The sequence below is a fragment of the Megalopta genalis genome, chromosome 14 (assembly GCF_051020955.1).
Source record: "Megalopta genalis isolate 19385.01 chromosome 14, iyMegGena1_principal, whole genome shotgun sequence".
In the NCBI taxonomy this organism is placed as follows: Eukaryota; Metazoa; Arthropoda; class Insecta; order Hymenoptera; family Halictidae; genus Megalopta; species Megalopta genalis.
The window spans coordinates 9,067,682-9,081,891 of record NC_135026.1 but is presented as its reverse complement, the minus strand read 5'-3'; the positions used below and the strand labels follow the sequence as shown (position 1 = coordinate 9,081,891).

At 40.2% G+C, this 14,210-nt stretch overlaps 1 protein-coding gene across 4 annotated transcripts in view; it reads right to left on the bottom strand.

Annotated features, from left to right (window-relative positions):
• Positions 1 to 14,210, bottom strand: part of LOC117225653 (uncharacterized) — a 1,038,968-nt gene that overhangs the window by 697,130 nt on the left and 327,628 nt on the right. The gene's annotated exons all lie outside the window — the stretch shown is intronic.

Here is a 14,210-nt window from a genome sequence, read left to right as displayed (position 1 = left end):
TTTCGAACATTTACCCTAGAATAAATAAATTTTGTTACTCATAGAACGTAAACATTTTGCAATTTTTCGATCGCCTTTGAACTAGCATGATTAGTTCACCGAAGGTCACGTAAAGGTCATAGTGTCGTATGTCATTGAACTCGTCTTGACATGTGCTACAACGCTGCATCATAAACAATATGCCTTAATACGCAAGAAATGACGATGACCTTGGAAACTCGAAAAGAAATGACCTTGAAAGAAGAAAACCCGTCGATCGTAATATCCCTGTCTTCGAACCAAATAAATTTGTTACGACACATTTTTTCATATAAACGAAATTAACGAAGATACTTGAACGTGCAGGATAAAAGAGACACCTGTATACGACCTCAACGTGTAATTCAAATCGTTTAAGAAGCGCGCGACGTAGGCGAAAGAAATTATTTAATTTGTCGAAAACGTCGGGCGTCGCTTTAACTGCCGCAGTAATTGGCGCGCACTTGCCACAATGTTTCAATCGGAGGAACCCCGCGCCGCTTGGTCCGCCGATTCGATAATCATACTTCATCCGAGACGTCGGCAACGCGTGTAATGGAATTAACAATTCCCCGTAAACTTCAATCGACTGACAGCGAGCGATACCATCTGTCGGCTACACCTGCGTTTTCGGGCCCTCGCGCCTTATGGCGGCGTGCAACGGAACTCGGGGAACTATGACGCATCGCGAGCAGCCCCGGCGAAGTTCATTTAGAAAATGATAGGCCTCGGCGCTATTAAAATACTATTACTCAGAGGGGCCGTGCGCGCCGCGGCGGGCTCCGGCCGAAAAGCTCGCCCAATGAATTCGAATGATTCGACCGTGGCTGTCACTTTAACCCGTCGAATTAACAACCCGCCGTAACGTTATCAAATTTGTTTGTATTTTGAAAAACCGTTGCGAGCGTACATTGTTGCACGACTCGCGAACATTCAACCTCGTACACCGGGTGACCGAATATAATTCGCAGGATAATTCTGCGTTAAAATATTCAGGCAAAAATAGATAATATATATTATTATATATCGTACTATATATATATATATATATATATATATAATATAATATAGTACGATTCTATAGTACGATAATACATATTATTATTATATATTATTATATCGTACTATATATATAATCGTACTATATTATATAATATAGTACGATTCTATAGTACAATAATATATATTATATATTTTTGCCTGAATATTTTAACGCAGAATTATCCTGCGAATTATATTCGGTCACCCGGTATATAAGGTTGAATGTTCGCGAGTCGTGCATAATATATATTATAACAATATATATTATATATTTTTGCCTGAATTTTATATAATATATATTATATATTTTTGCCAGAATTTTATATAATATATATTTATATAATAATATTTATATAATATATAAATATATAATATATAATTTCGCACGAGGCTTCGAAAGACGAATTTAGATTCTTATTTGGGTGAAGTTTGTCGCCCTCCGGCCGCTCGGCGATGGACGCGAGCTTTCGAATTCGGGCAATACGGTTCAGCGAGTCGCGACTTGTCAGCGGAACTCGATGATCACGCGTTAAAATCGCGACGGAAATTCGTTCGAATGTCAGATTAATTTGTAAGATTGATAATACAGATCCGGTGTAACGCGCGGGACCCGTGGACACAAGTGCTCGCGCGCGCGCGCACGCGCTCGGATAAAACACAATGGGAACCGGGCGGCGGCGCTCGTGAGAATTAATCGAATTTACAGGTAACACGATCCATTATTCGATGTCGCGCGACATTGTACGATTTTCTGACAACCCGTAAATGTCCGCGGCGAAACAAATGCGCCGCGGTTAATGACGATCGCTCGTCGTTCTTCGCCGGTTCGCGGACCAAACGAAATCGAGAAATCATCGATCACGCGTCGTTTTTTCGCGTCCGGTTGACGGGGTGACGATCCAAAATCGGCACGGGACGATGCTTCGTTTAGAAATCCTTTGTTCTTGCTCATGATTCTTTTTTCATCTAATTTTGGGGGAGGGAGGGGGGAGGGAGGTCATAGTTGGATCAACGAAAATGGTCGTTGAATTTGTTATAGAATTATTTGTTAGTTTATTTTCTTGGTAAATGCTTTTCTGTGTCAAATATTGAACACTATTCAGTTTCGAATACGAAATACGAAATATGTACACTATTAAATACTAAACACTTTACTTGTTCGAATATCAAACATTTACAATTCGTTATTCAATACTAAATTATGTGCACTATTGAATACTAAACACTTTTTTGCTAGCAAATACTGAATACTGTTCACTATTACACAGTAAATACTCTACACTATCAAGTACCAAATACTGTGCAATATTAAATAGTAAATAACGTTCGCTATCAAATACCAGGTTATGTACACTATTAAATATTAAATACTATTTGCTACTTTATTTTCATTACACTAGTATATATTAAACACCATTCGCTATCTAATACTAAACTATGTACACTATTAAATATTGAACTCTATTTGCTGTGCAAAACTAAATTATTACATTATTATTACACTATTAAATACTAAATACTATTCGCTAGCAAATACTAAATACTGTTCACTACTACATTCTAAACACTCTCCACTATCAAGTGCCAAATATTGTACAATACTAAGTAGTTAACACTGTTTGCTATTAAATACCAAATTATGTACACCATTAAATACTAAACACTTTTTTCTATCCAATACTAAATTATTACACTATTATTACACTATTAAATACTGAACACTATTCGCTAGTAAATACTAAATACTGTTCATTACTACATTTTAAACACTCTTTACTATCCAGTACCAAATACTGTATAATACTAAATACTAAACACTATTCGCGCGCGCGCTATCAAATACCGAATTATGATCACTATTAAATACTAAACACTATTTGCTATAAAATACTAAATTATTACACTACTATTACACCATGAAATACTCCATTAAAAAAATATATTTTTTCTATCCAATACTAAATTATTACATTATTATTACACTATTAAATACTGAACACTATTCTCTATTAAATATTAAAATATGTACACTATTAAATACTAAGTACTAAACACTTTTTTCTATCACATATTAAATACTGTACACTCTTAAATACTAGATACCAAACGCTATCTAATACCAAATTATGTACACTATTAAATACTAAACAGTTTTCGGTTGCAAATATCAATTACTCACATATCAAATACCGTTTACTACGAACTACTACTGTCACTACTGTTAACCATTGCATCCTACATCATAAACTCAATTCTTCTTACAGTTTAAGTTACTCTTAACATCTACATAGTAATACCTAACCTCTTTCAAGAGCATCTTTGAAATTTTCTACCTAGACAATTCTACATTCCATGCCAAAACAAATACCATAACAATAACTCAATAAAAACATATTGTTATCGATTCTCATCTCTTGGCTAACTCAATCACCTTACTTAACAATAAAAGAACAACATAATGAGCTTTTTGTGATATTCTTAACCTCATGTAAAAATTTCTTGCAATATAACGGCAGAATAAAACGAGTCAAATATCGCAAATCGTTGTTAGTTGAATAAAATTTCGAATAAACTCTTAGTATGAAGCTTTATTCGAATAAAACTTCATTCAAATAAAATTTTCATTAAAATATCGAATAAATTCTTCGAATAAAAGTTCGAATTGACTCTTCGAATAACAGTTTACTCGAAAGATATTTCGAATAAACACATCGAATTAATTTAAAAGATAAAAGTTCATACGAATAATATTTCAAACGAATGCGTCGAATCGTTTTCGAAGATAAAAATTCATTCGTGTAACGCCATACCGGGGCCGACGGGCAAATGAGAGCCTCTGGGAGCTACTATTCCGGTATCGGGGTAAAAACGCAGAAAATGAATTAACTTTTTGCCGAAGGCCCGTACACCGGCCGCCACGCTCGAGTCACATTCTGAACCATTGTGCGGCCTGTCACGTGGGGTCCCCATGATGCCCCGGCGTCGCGAATTAACTAGCTGTGCCCCTGTCGATGGGCATCGGGCCTGACCTCGAGAAGATTGCCAACGCGAAAGGAATGGAGTCGACTAGCGCGGCCTTAATCGAGGTCGCGGCACGAGGAACTTTTGCTTTTTATACTGCTACGGGACGAGGAACGGATTCGTCTACCCGACTGCTTCACTTCGCTAAATGAAGTATACGCCAACATTGTTGCGATCTCTCTTGTTACGGCTTCGGTAACGTCTTCATTTTTCGCAGCTGCTAATGCACATGGCTGTCGAAACCATTATGGCTGTTGGGCCGTTAGGTTTGTGGCGAAAGAAGGTCGCTTATGCGGACCGGCGATCAAATTTTCTGCGATCCAATTATGCTACATACAGACATACAAACATATAAGTACAGTTTAATGAGGTCTATAAGCATATATTGTATAAATTTTGGTGGAGACTTAAGGTTATGAGTCGCGTTAGATTAGGATGAGATTTGGTGGTATTGTAGATCTTGATATTTTGAACAACTTTTTCCTTTACGGAAAACGTCGTTCTGCTTTAGTTTCCGAGATACGGGCGAAAAACTGTGGACCTAACCTAGACCTAACCGATACCGAACGCACACCTAACTTAGACCTTGTTAATTTTCAAACTCGTAAGTTCACTGAAATCTTTGTAGTAAAAAAAGGAAGATTTATACATGTTCTAATGATGAACCAGAGTGAGACCTAACCCAGACTTAAGCAACGTTTTCAATTAGACCGTGAATTTTTATGAAAAATGAAAATTCTCTAAATTCTAAGTAACGTGATCTCACCTGACTAAAAAGAGAAAGATTCATACACATTTGAAGGAAAAACCAGAGTGAGACCTAACCCAGACCTAACCAAAGTTTTCAATTAGACCGTAAAGTTTTATGAGAAATAAAAATTCTGTAAATTGTAAGTAACGTGATCTTGTGTAATTAAAAAGAAAAAGAATTATACACATTTTAAGGAAAAACCAGAGTGAGACCTAACCTACGTTTTCAATTAGGCTGCGAATTTTTATGAAAAATGGAAATTCTCTAAATTGTAAGTAACGTGATCTCGCCTAATTAAAGACAGAAAGATTTGTACACGTTCTAAAGAAAAAAACAGAGCGAGACCTAACTCAGACTTAACCTACTTTTTCGATTAGACCGTGGATTTTTATGGAAAATAGAAATTCTCTAAATTGTAAGTAACGTGATCTCACCTAATTAAAGACAGAAAGATTTGTACACGTTCTAAAGAAAAAAACAGAGCGAGACCTAACTCAGACTTAACCTACTTTTTCAATTAAACCGTGGATTTTTATGAAAAATGATTCCCAGTGCAAACTTGAATGAAAACGTAAAGCAATGAAAACGGAATTTTGTGTCGAATATCCTTTTCAGGAACTCACCGATGAGAGTAAAGTTGACGAAAAACGGTTTACCCGTCGCGTTCGTCTTATTTCAAACTGTAACTACTACCCTGAATTCGGACTGGACACTCGACAGAAACGGAATTTTTATTTTAGTATTTTTGCAACTTCTCCGTGGCGCGCGTATCTCGTGTGGCAAAGCGTAAAATTATATAAAAATTTGTACCGTCGAGCAGAGTTATCGGATATAGTGTTGCCGGTGTTTCTCCGTTGCAACAAAATACAACACAGAGAGTTACTGGAGGAGGTCTGCTGCCGGCGAGATTTTTCCGGCGAAAGAATTAATGGCTAGTAACAACGGAATATTTCGGTGCGCGGCAGCTACGGCTAATGTACAGCGCGGCCCCGTGGCCTGAACTTTGTTCTAATAACGTTTAATTTACTTTGACTGAATCCGAACCGTCGTAAATTATACGGGATTGCCGGCTGCGCGGCCCGCGGTTGAAAGCGGCATTCCAACGTCTAAATCAACGCGCCTGTTCGGATACAACTGCACGCTCAAAGATGCGTTTCCGCCGTTGGATGCGATCGATAACGACGCGAACGCGCCGGCACATCCAACGGCCGCGTAAATTTCTACGCGGACGATAAAACTGCCCCATCCATCGAAAACGGCGGGCCGGGTTACAAAGCCCCGCGACAACTTCTGTTTCCGTTTGATTTTCAAAACAAGCCGCCGGATCGGCGAGATTTAGTAGGGCCTCTCGGTTGTCCGGACTAAGCAGGCCCGTGTAAACGTTCGAACGATTGAACGGTTACTCGGAGTGCTGGAAAGTCTTGGTAATCATTTACAAAAGGGTGATTCTCTTCGATTCCGATGAAATTCGAGTATGTTGTAGATCCGGGCAGTTTGAACCATTTTTTCGTTTGCGAGAATTGTATATTTTCAGCGGTTCCGGAGATATTCGGGAAAAACTGAGGACCTAACTCAAACGTAACCTATACCTAACATACTCAACACAAACCTAACATACCTAACATACATCTGACACACCTGACGTACCTAGCGTACCTAACATGCCTAACATAACTAACATACCTGGTATATCTAACATATGCCTAACGTATACTTAACCTATATCTAATCTAGAACTAAGTCAGACGTTACCCAGATTAAATAAACATGACCAGGTCAACAACAAAACTATAAAAACATGGAAAGAATTTCTTTTGATGATTTTTAACCCAATAAACTAATTAAAACCGATTAAAAGAAAGAAGAAGGATAAAGAAACATGAAAAACGTTAAATATATACTATAAAAACATGAAAAGAATTTCTTTTGATGATTTTTAACCCAATAAACTAATTAAAACTGATTAAATGAAAGAAGAAGGATAAAAAAACATGAGAAACATGAAATATATACTATAAAAACATGAAAAGAATTTTTTTTGATGATTTTTAACCCAATAAACTAATTAAAACTGATTAAATGAAAGAAGAAGGATAAAAAACATGAGAAACATGAAATATATACTATAAAAACATGAAAAGAATTTTTTTTGATGATTTTTATCCCAATAAACTAATTAAAACTGATTAAAAGGAAGAAGAAATTGTTTATGCACCATCCAACGCAATTAATTCTAATTGCAATTAATGCAAACAATTTGTACATTACATAAAATCCAATTTCAAATAGAGAAATCAACATTTTCCCTTATCCGTGCCTCCATTGAACTTAAAGCAATCCAGTCACCGGTCCCCTAAACACCAGCAATCATGCTCGAATACGGCTTACGAGCCTTGCCAGAGTAAGCAGCCAGAGGGCGCCAGGGTCGGCCAGCCGCGTCACTCGGAGCAATACGGAGCAGCGGAGGATCGATCTCGATCGGCTGGCCGTGCAGATTGTTATATCCAGCGATCGTGTCTTCTGAGAAATTGATACATCGCCGCGATGAAGGTGGGTTTACAACGGGGCCGTATCGGGGCCGGGTGTGGTGGCTTTACACGAGTGGACCGAGTGTAGACCGACAATCTCGCGCCATTACGATCGCATAATGATCGTTATCTGCGAGCACAAAGGGCTCGGGGCCAGTGGTGCTCAGTTGGACGGCGGGTTATCGATTTGGATCACACTTCGCCGCAATTATGATCGGGTCGGATAACTGTCCGGGGCCCGAATTTGGCCCTCGGGCCCTGGGATGGGGTTCTTGGGCAGCGCGAGGCGGTCGGAAGCGGTCGGTGTCGGTCGGTGTCGGTCGGTGCGGTTCGGAGCGGCTCGGTAACGTTCGCTAGCGCTCGGTGGGATGAGTCGGCGCCGCTCGGAGGCGCTCGGAGGCGCGCAGTGGGGGAATCGGCGTCGCTCGGAGGCGCTCAGTGGGGGAATCGGTGCCGTTCGGAGGCGATAATCGGCGCGCTCGGTCTGCCGCGTGTGATTTCTATTTAAATAAGCTGCGATTGAAACCGCAAGGTAAATACGGGGATGCGTGGCGAGCGTGTACGTGCGATTTTCGCGCGGTATCGCGGCCAAGCACCGATTTCGCGTTGCGGTCGCCGACGGAAGACACGCGGGAAGCGTCGATTGCCGATCGTTCGGCGCAATCGATCCAGCCCGGAAGAAACACCCGGCATAAGCTGCTATTTGTTTTGCGATACTCTCTTTTCGGGAGCCGCGATTATGGCAGAAACATTCACAGCTGCTCCAGAAGGTCTCCGAACGATTCCCGGCAAATTGTCGATCTTCGAACTGTTGCAATTTCGTAAATACGAGGCGTACGACGGTACACCTGGACTCAATTTAAAGCTTGAAGCTTCTAGTTTTGATACACGTTACACGTTTCTTGGAAACTTTGTTTTGTATGATACGCCAGGTGGAAAACGCGGGACATCTTTTTCCTTGAAAATGACACGGATTTGAACGTCTGAAAATTCTTCGGACGATTTTATTTCGGACTTATATTCGCACAAATTCGAAGACTGGAGGCTCTCCTTTACAACGACCTCTCGAAACTTGCCCCACGATTTTTCTCTTGCCGTTTTATAGTACTGAATAGAGGAACAAGTTCGGTCGTGTAAATCCCTATTGCGCATTCTATTACTTCGAAGTTGTACAAAACAGTATATGCCGTCCATTCAGAGCGCCATGAGGTAACCGAAAAAAAATCGCACGGCAATGCCCGAGGGGTTGTTGTAAAGGGGAGACTCGAATCATCGAATACGTGGTAGCATCGTTAACGAAAAAATTTTTCCAATGATTTGAAAGACTCGTAAATATTTCTGAATTTTTGGGAAAAATGTATCTTCAATTTCGAACGTGGTACTTCATAAAAAAAAATCCTGGAGCAAAACTAGCTACGGGAAGTGAAAGTAGAGGCTTCGAGCTTCGAAATGAGTCAAGGTATATTTTTGTTAGATTTTTTCTTCACGAAACTGCAACAGCTCAAATGTCAACAATTTTGTTGGGCTGTAAGTTGGCGAACGTTCAATTTCGTCGAAACTTTCGACTCTTTTATTTATATATGTTTTAAATATATAAACTTACGCGATTAAAAATTCTAGAACGTAGTTTTGAGCACAGTTCGTTCTGCTTGTGATCAAAATTAGAAGCGCTCCCGAACTTGCGTAGTTCCTCGCAACGCTCCAAATGAATTTCTGGTGCTCAATCCTGGATCAGCGATTCAGTCGTCCGACGAAAAGTTTGCTTTTAAACATGTTTCTCCCGGCGAATCGAAGTCATCCGACCCCCGTACTGTTCGTTCCGCCGGATCCCATTTTCGTCGATGAAAGAATTCCTGATACTTCTCCCCGGAAGACCGATCTCTTAATACAGATTCCAGCTCGAATCGGACTTCTCCGAGAAAACAGTGAATACTATCGAATATTCCTTAGCCTGGAGATCGAACTTATTTCGCGGGAGGAGTTGTAATATTGTCATAGTTCTATAGTTTCGTGTTCTCATAACCGAAACGGGGAGGGTAAACTTTGTCCGCTTGGCGGAGCTCCTAAAAAGAAACGATTTCACGGGATTCCGTGAATTAACCGTGCTCTTTCGTGCTTTTTTTATTTAGGAACGAGAACTATCGAACCGTCGGCGACAATTTTTCAGAAACTCGTGGTCAATTTTTTTCAGGGTTCGTTGATAAACAAAAGTTCAATTTTGCAGTCAAGCAATTTCAAAATTAATCCACCGTTTCGACGGTCGATTCTCTTCATCGTTGTCCTCGTAAAAACTTCTCGTAAAAAGATCCTCGTTAAAAATCCTAAGAATAAATATTACAAGAATAAATAATCCAAAAAATATCCAAATAAAATCCAAAATAAATCCACAATATATCCAAATCCAAAAAATCCAAAATAAATCTCAGCGAACGTAGCAACAAATCTTGGTTAAAAAGCACATGACGACAGTCTGCCTGAAAGTGGACTGAAGCTTGGACAAAGCAGAGGGTAAATATAGCGATGGTCTGAGATCCATTTTGGATGGCCAAAATTATTTTTCAGTTCTTTCAAGGTTCAAGGTTGCATCGTGATAGGTCGTTGAATTCGTCTGGACACCGGTCAGAATATCATAAAGTCAGAAATAAATATTAACATTTGAAAAATCGAGGCAACCTCCATTTCTTTTCAGAATTTTGTTTTTGAAATTTCTGTCAAATTTCTAACAATTTTTCGTAAATCTTGTTCAAAGTTTTTATAAACTCTCATTAACTCGTTAAATTCATTTTTATAAACTCATATTATTCATATATATATAAATTAAAAAATGCTTGCAACAACACAGATCTACAATTAAAACGCACCTGTTGCTGTACAGGACACCGTTGTTTATTCAGTTGAAACGAACGTTGAGTTTGATCACCTCGAAATTGTTTATTTTGTTATTAAGAAACACCGTATCTAATCATTGATAATACTTTGAATTTCGGGGTGTTCCAAAGGGTTGACGTTGATCGCGGAAAAAGAGTTTTCTCGCGAAAATTTGAAACTCGACGAAATCGACTTTTGGCCGGGAAATTCGGCATCGAGACCGCCGGTACGCCGGCCGACTGCCAAGGTTACGACGAGTTATGTTTAAGTGGCGGCGCGCGCGCGCGGCAGTTTGTATTTATTAAAGCGATTCGATATTGCGGGCCGGAGAGCGCGGGAAAACGGCGCGGCGAACGATAAACGGCGAGGAAACGTGAAATTGACAATAACGCGCGGGGGCCCGTGCTCGTGTTGCGCTCATTGTTTGCTTGATGCGCTGCCATAACGTAACGTAAACTGGGCGAAGTGGCCCCCCCTTCTCCTCCCCGCCCCGCTCCACCTCCCACCACCCGAAAAATGACAATGATTATCGAACATTTTAATTACAATATTTACACGCCTATCAACACGGACAAAGCTGTTTGTTCGCGGCACGCTTGTCCGGGGCAAATGGACGATTACACGTCGATTATCACTCGCTCGTTGCCTCGGTCGTTGATGGAGCGCGAACATTCCGCACCCCGCCACGCCCCCCGCCCCGCGCGCCCCGCCCCGCGGCCCCGACCGAACTATACAGTTGTTAATGGAATAAGATAGCGCGTGAAATAACAGCCGCGTCAAATTCGCTCGCGGAACAAACCGTTCATCAATTCCGATTGAAGCGTCCCAGGCGAAAGGATAGTAATAGGGGTTGTAAAAGGGTGTCGGAATAAATGTCCGGGCTCGTACGGCCGGGCTCTCGACCTCGCAACTACACCGTGGCCCGTAAGATTCGGCAACGCGGATTTTTCAATTTTCGAAGAATCGTTTGGGAAAAACGGGTGGACCGGTTTGGCCAATTTTTGGATTTTGACGAATCTAAGGTAGTTTTGGGAGGGGGATATTTTTGGCAAATTTGATTCGACCGTAGATGTCGGAAGCGTACTTCGAATAAGATTGATAACTATGTTTTTCACATGTTTACAAATTACATGTGAACATTCAAAAATATTCACATGTTTTACATGCTGCAAATTACAAAACCCTGGAAGAGGCAGATAGTTTTGAAAGTGGGAACTTTTTGGCAAATTTTCTTTCGATTCTAGATATCAGAAGTTCTTTAAATAATGTATCTTGTTAAAGCAAATCAAATTTCCTCACAGTAACTCAAATTTGCTCATAGCAACTCAAATTTCTCCATAGCAACTCAAATTTGCTCAAAGCAACTCAAATTTCTTCATAGCGACTAAAATTTCTTCATAGCAATTACAATTTCTTCATAGCAACTCAAATTTGCTTATAACAACTAAAATTTCTTCATAGTAACTCAAATTTCCTAACAGCAGCTTAAATTTCTTCACAATAACTCAAATCTTCTCAAATTTCCTCATAGCAACTCAAATTTCGTGAGCAACTCAAATTTCGTGAGCAACTCAAATTTCATGAGCAACTCAAATTTCCTGACTGCAACTCAAACCTTCTCAAACAAATGGAATCTCAGACCATCTCAAACAATGACAGAGCAACTCAAATTTTTTCGAGGCAACTCAAACCTCTTTCCAAAGCAATCCAAATTTCCTCAAATCAAGTTACACCTTCTCGTAGCAACTACACGTTTCTCAAAGTAACTCAAACATTTTTCAAAGTAACTCAAATTTTCTCAAAACTTTCTCATAGCAACTCAAAATCGCTCACATCGACTCCAACTATCTCAAACCAATCATACAAGAAAAATTTTCTTGCTTTGAGAGAGTGTGAGTTGTTTCGAGTTTCGATTTGCTTTGAAAAGGTTTGAATTTCTGTGCAAATATTTAAGTAGCGATGAGAAATTTTTAGTTGGTTTGAAACGGTTTGAGAAAATTTGTTTTGCATTGAAAAGGTTTGACTTTGTTTTACATTTCATTTGCTTTGAGAACGTTCGGAGTTCTTTGAGGAAATTTGAGTTGCTATGAGAAGAGTTGCTTTTAGAGAATTTTGGATTTGAGAAGGTTTGAGTTGGTTTGAGGAGGCTAGAATTGGTTTGAGGAAACGTGTGTCGTTTTGAGAAGATGTGAGTTGCTTTGAGATTTAATTTGCTATAAGAAAGTTTAAGTTGTTTTGAGAAGATTAGAGTTGGTTTGAGCAAATTTGTGTTACTTAGAAAAAGTTTGAGTTTCACTGAGTAAGTTTGAGGTGCTTCGAGAAGGCTAGAGTTGGTTTGAGCAAATTTGTGTTGCATTGGAAAGGTTTGAGTTGCCTTGAGAAGGTTTCAGTTGCTTCGATAAAGGTTTAGTTAGTTTGAGAAAGTTTCTCTTCCTCAGAGAAGCTTTGAATTTTTTGAGAAGGTTTAAGTTGCTTTGAGAATGCTATAGTTGGTTTAAGAATTTATGGCGTTTTGGAAAGACGTGAGTTGCTTTGAGATTTTATTTTCTTTGAGAAAGTTCAAGTTGTTATGAAAAGGTTAGAGTTGGTTTGAGCAAATTTGCTTTGTTTCGAAAAGATTTCAGTCGCTTCGAAAATGTTTGAGTTGCTTTGAAAAGGCTTGAGCTGGTTTGAGAAAATTTGTGTTGCTCCAAAACGGTTTGAGTTGATTTGAGTCTCGATTTACTTCGCCAAACTTCGAATCTCTTTGAGAACGTTTGAATTGCTTCGACCAGGTTTGTCTCGGTTTGAACGATTTCAACGAACACTCGCATCACCAGCGCGCCGAATTCCACGCCTCGCAACTTGATCGTATCAGGCCCAGCAGGTCAGAGGTCAACAGGATTGGTTTGCATTGTTTCAGGATCAACTGCATTCTGCTCTATCGGGCCGTCGTTATCAGTATCGAATTTCTCGGGTTACGTATCAACTGTGTTGCATTCCACGCGCTCGAAATTTTCTGCGGCAAATGGACATAGAATCCCCAATATTGATCTAGCCACTCGCACGACCGCTAATTTTTCCTTCAACATCACGTCATCGCCAATAGAAAGACCAACTCGTCGACCTGCAACATAACCTCCAATCGACCTTCGCACAAATAACAAAAATCGGAAATTTATTGTACTTGTTCGCGTCCACCGTATATTCAGCTTTCAGTTCAAATCGAGAGCGGTTCTTTCCGTCGAGTGACCCGCATTGATGACCTCTAGAGATCCTAGAAAGAGATGCGCGCCGGGGCAGCCATTTTCAGCTGAAAGCAGCGGCAACTTTGAACCTGTAAAGCTTATAATAACCTCGTGTGTGCAATGTAAACATGATTGTGTACAGAAGGACATAGCCATTAATAAATACAAAATTAATTTTTAATTGTTTATTGTACAAAGAAATAAGTCGGGAGATTGAAACGACGTCTCATTTTGGACGTTGAAACGACGTTTATTTTGGGACGTCTTATTTCATACGTCTGTTCCGGAACGTCTTTAAGACGTCTTATTTCAGACATCTGTCTCGGGACGTCTTATTCGGTACGTCTGTTTCGGGACGTCTTAGAGACGTCTTAAAGACGTCCTGAATTGGATGTCGCGAGACGTACATTTTAAAATGGGCGATCTCTAGGACGTCGCGTGATATTTGAAATCGGCCCAATTAAAAATCGCGGAACAATTGTCGCGTCTCTCTTTCCAGGACCTCTGCGTTGCCCTAAATACAGGGCCTCGGCCCTGGTAATCCTTTCCGCAATACCAGGGCGCGTTCGCGGCAATTTTATTTCGATTCTGGCCGGGCTGCGGAGTGGAGGCCAGCCCCGGCCATATAATAAAGGCAGCCTGGAAACAATATAAAACAATAAAGGGTTCTTACCATAACCGCGCGGTTGAGCCGGCACGATATTGTATCCGGTGCTGCGGAGGAGGCGTGAGGCGGGGAGGGGGGGGGGCAGAGAA